Source organism: Lipotes vexillifer, unplaced genomic scaffold (assembly GCF_000442215.2).
Source record: "Lipotes vexillifer unplaced genomic scaffold, Lipotes_vexillifer_v1.1 scaffold472, whole genome shotgun sequence".
In the NCBI taxonomy this organism is placed as follows: domain Eukaryota; kingdom Metazoa; phylum Chordata; class Mammalia; order Artiodactyla; family Lipotidae; genus Lipotes; species Lipotes vexillifer.
In genome coordinates, this window is record NW_006797698.1 from 2,859,911 (window position 1) to 2,864,820 (window position 4,910).

The following is a 4,910-nucleotide window of genomic DNA, read 5'->3' on the forward strand; positions in this document are numbered from 1 at the left end:
TCCCAGGCCTTGGTCCCCTGGAAAGGAAACCAAAACAGAGAGTGGGAGATGAAGAAAAAGAAAAAAGAAATGAAGCATCTTAGATATTAAGTGGCTGGGTAGAGTTCCTCCTCTATTCAGTAATAATAATAATAATAATAATAATAATAATAATAATAATAATAATAATGAGGGAAGGGGATGAGACGTGCTCTGGGAAGAGGGGTGTTTGGGTGGGCGTAGGTACACAGGCTCTGAGGAAGGGGAGCAGTTCTGACAGGTGTGCAGGTGGGTGCCCAGAGAAGCAGCTCAGGAAGCTCCCCAGGGGAGACACAGGATGGTGAGAGCACAGCTTAGGAAAGACTGCAGCTATGGAAGTGTCTTGTGAAAAAGATGTAGGCAGCGGGGGGTATAGCTCAGCAGTTGAGCATTTGACTGCAGATCAAGAGGCCCCTGGTTCAAATCCAGGTGCTCCCTCTGTCATGACTGTTTTTCACTCCAGTGGAAGTTATACCTCCTTCTTCTGTGGAGGCCCAGCCTCATGGAATCTAAATTTCCAACAAGGGGTAAATAAAGACTTCAGTATTCCTCCTGTGACATTTCTCATGAGCTACATTTTCACCTCCTCAGCCATACTCATTTCCTGGAGGGGCAGAGGAAGTCTGCCCTAAGCTTTCTCTGTGTTTCCCTTGTGCCTAATTATTACCATCCTGATTTTATTTGTTTATACCAAGCTAGCTTCAAAAAAATAGGATCTGAGGCAGCTTGCAGTAAAAGATGCAATAAAAGTCCACCAATGGAGCAAGTAGTAAAAGGTAAGGGCTGGGCTTCCCTTGTAGCACAGAGGTTCAGAATCTGCTTGCTAAAGCAGGGGTCACGGGTTTGAGCCCTGGTCCGGGAAGATGCCACATGTTGTGGAGCAACTAAGCCTGTGCTCCACAACTACTGAGACTGCACTCTAGAGCCTGTGAGCCATAACTACTGAAGCCCACGCGCCTAGAGCCCGCTCGCTGCAACTGGAGAGAGCCTGCGTGCAGCAACAAAGACCCAACACAGCCAAAAAAATAAAAGTAAAATAAACTTATTTAAAAAAAAAAGGCAAGGGCTGACTTACATGAGGTAGTCAAAATCATAGTTCAGTTCTTGCCTTATTTTTTCCCTTGAATTGTTAAAATTGTGGTGAAATACACATAGCATAAAACTTATCATCTGGGCTTCCCTGGTGGCGTAGTGGTTGAGAGTCCGCCTGCCGATGCAGGGGACACAGGTTTGTGCCTCGGTCCGGGAAGATCCCACATGCAGCAGAGCGGCTAGGCCCGTGAGCCATGGCCGCTGAGCCTGCGCGTCCGGAGCCTGTGCTCCGCAACGGGAGAGGCCCCAACAGTGAGAGGCCCGCGAACCGCAAAAAAAACCTTATCATCTTACCCATGTTTAAGTGTACGGTTCAGTGGTATTAAGCACATTCATAATGTTGTACAACGATCACCACTATCCATCTCCAGAACTTTTTCATTTACCAAACTGAAACTCTGTCCCCACTAATCAATAACTCCCCATTCCCCCCTCCGCCAGCCCCTGGTACCGACCAGCCTTCTTTCTGTCTCTATGATTTTTTTTTTTTTTTTTCCGGCCGTGCAGGAGGCATATGGGATCTTAGTTACCCAACCAGGGATCGAACCCATGTCGCCTGCAATGGAAGCGAGGATTTTTTTTTTTTTTGCGGTACGCGGGCCTCTCACTGTTGTGGCCTCTGCCGTTGCGGAGCACAGGCTCCGGACGTGCAGGCTCAGCGGTCATCGCTCACGGGCCCAGCCGCTCCGCGGCATGTGGGATCTTCCCGGACCGGGGCACGAACCTGTGTCCCCTGCATCGGCAGGTGGACTCTCAACCACTGCGCCACCAGGGAAGCCCAGATGATAAGTTTTATGCTATGTGTATTTCACCACAATTTTAACAATTCAAGGGAAAAAATAAGGCAAGAACTGAACATTTGAGAGAGGATGTAAATTTATTATTCCCGAGAGCCCAGGTTAGGAGAAGCTACTGCTGCTGAATACAAAACGTATCTCTGAGTTTCCTGGTAATCAAACAGAAGTGAAAACATACCAATTCATCAACTGAGCAAAATATTGTATTAGCTCTGAAAAACAGCAGGCATTCATATGATAGGTCTTTATAGATGGAAGGTTGGGAAGATGACGGTTATTGCCAGGGCAGCCAAGTACAGTCACAGAGGTTGTATATTACACAACTCCACCAATCACATTGTCCCTGGAGTTATGTAACATACAGACCCTAGATATTGTCCATATTTTATCCCCTTTACAAAAATGAGCATAAACTGTGCTCCACACACATATGTGTATAAATATATGTGTGTGTGTGTGTGTAGGGGGCAGAGCTCACTAGTTAACTACCCAAAATACATTCTTCCCTCTTGCTTAGTAATAGAACCCTGATTTTATACTGAGCATTTATGTTCCCAACTAAAAGACCACATTTCCTGACTTCTCGTTGGCTAGGGGAGGTAAATGAGTGATAAGAAGCAGTCATCAGACAAAAGTTCTGGGAAAACTTAAAAGAAGGACAAACGTGACATGTCCCCTTTTTGGCCTAATTCATGCTTCCTACTTGGAGCATAGATGTGATGGCTGGAGTGCCAGCTGCCAACTTGGACCATGAGTCAACCTTGAGAATGGGACCCACATTTAAGGGAAGGCTGATCAGAGAGATAAAAAGAGCCTGTGTCCCTAAAAACACCCTGGAGTGCCCATGCCAGCCCTGGTCTGCTCACCTCCACATACTCTTTTTCAAAAGAAAGATAGACATTTCTATCTTGTTTATACCTCAGAGAAGACACAAATCCAGATGATTCTGAGACTCATGCCCTTTCCCCATCAACAACTTTTTAAGCACCTAGCTCAGTAGATCTTAGTTACTCATTTAAAAAAGGCTCCTCTAACAAGGCCATTTCCTACACCAGGAACCTCCCATTGTTACAGTCAATGGGAGGCCCTCTCAGATCCCCTGTAACAAGGTAAAGCAGTGCAGGAGAAAAGTCTACGGATGCAAGTTCCATGGTGAGCCCAGCTCTGCCTGGTTCAAGCCCACCTCTCTGCAGGTTAAAGACAGCCCAGGGGACCGTGTGCATTTGGATTCTTCCTTGCCTGGAAGTTCCCCCAAGAACTTCCTTTCTTTCACATCAGAAATGCATGGTACAAGACAACATACAGACTGGGAGAAAATATTTGCAAGTGATGCAACCAACAAGGGCTTAATTCCCAAAATATACAAACAGCTCATACAATTCAATTAAAAAAAACAACAACAACAGTCCAATCGAAAAATGAGCAGAAGATCTAAATAGACATTTCTCCAAAGAAAATATACAGATGGCCAATAGGTACACAGAAAGATGCTCATCCTTGCCAATTATTAGAGAAATGCAAATCAACACTGCAATGAGGTACCACCTCACACCATCATTAAAAAGTCTACAAATAATGAATGCTGAGAGGGTGTGGGGAAAAGGGAACGCTCTACACTGTTGGTGGGAATGTAAATTGGTGCAGCCACTATGGAAAACAGTATGGCCCTTTCTCAAAAAACTAAAAGTAAAGTTGCCATTTGATCCAGCAATCCCACTCCTGGGCATATACCCAGACAAAACTATAATTCGAAAAGATACATGCACCCCTATGTTCACAGCAGCACTGTTCACAATAGCCAAGACATGGAAACAACTTAAATGTCCATCGACAGGTGAATGGATAAAGAAGATGTGGTGTGTATATATATATATATATATGTATAATGGAATATTACTCAGCCATTAAAAAGAATGAAATAATGCCACTTGCAGCAATGTGGATGGACCTAGAGATTATCATACTAAGCAAAGTAAGTCAGAAAGAGAAAGACAAATACCATATGATATCACTTATATGTGGAATCTAAAATATGACACAAATGAACATATCTACAAAACAGGACAGACTCACAGACATAGAGAACAGACTTGTGGTTGCCCGAGGGTGAGGGGAGGGAGGTAGGGAATGATTGAGAGTTTGGGATTAGCAGATGCAAACTATTACATACAGAATGGATAAACAATGAGATCTTACTGTATAACACAGGGAACTATATTCAATATCCTCTGATAAACCATAATGGAAAAGAATATATATATGTATAACTGAGTCACTTTTCTGTACAGCAGAAATTAACACAACATTGCAAATCAACTATGCTTCAATAAAATTAAAAAATAAATTAAAAAAAAAGAAATGCATGGTACTATAGTGAATGAGTCTGTACTGAGGAGCACAATAGCCACTCTCATTTCTAATTGGTTACCAGCAGCTGAATGCAGTTCCTAACTGGTGGAGTATGATTCTTCTAGCAGCTGGAGAAGGCAGTTTTACAGAGGTCTTGCGTAACTAACTAGCAGAGTGATAAAGTCATCCCTAGATTTCAGAGGAATTCGTGGTCTGCTCAAAGTGTGGTCCAGGAACCAGCCCAAGACCTCTTTGTCGATGCTTAGAAATTCTACAGTCTGACACTGGCCAGCTCTGGCTGTAGTGGGTCTCAAAGTCTGCAAGTCTGATGTACTAGTATTGAGCTGTGACAGCTTTTTAAGAAACTAAAAATAAAGATAGTCTTTGACCAAAGATAGTTGGAAACTCACTGCTTGAATTCATGCCCTTGGAGGTATGTTTCTCAGCATCCTTGGGCTGGAGCAGTAAAGAACTTTAGGCTTTAGTCTGCTGTGGCCATCAGGGCCCTTGGGTGCCTGCCACAGAAGGTAGACTAAGCTGTAAACATTTATTTAAAATATATATCTCAATATATATATCTCACTAGGTAGGAGTGGTGGAAAAAGAGTCTGAAGACTAGCCTTCCAGGAACAATGCCCCAAGCTAAGCTGCAGA

At 43.7% G+C, this 4,910-nt stretch overlaps 1 non-coding gene across 1 annotated transcript; it reads left to right on the plus strand.

The window, feature by feature from the left end:
* The first annotated feature begins 384 nt into the window (after positions 1-384).
* Positions 385-456, plus strand: TRNAC-GCA (transfer RNA cysteine (anticodon GCA)). The gene has a single exon. It is a non-coding gene; the product is annotated as a tRNA-Cys (tRNA).
* The last annotated feature ends 4,454 nt before the right edge of the window (positions 457-4,910 follow it).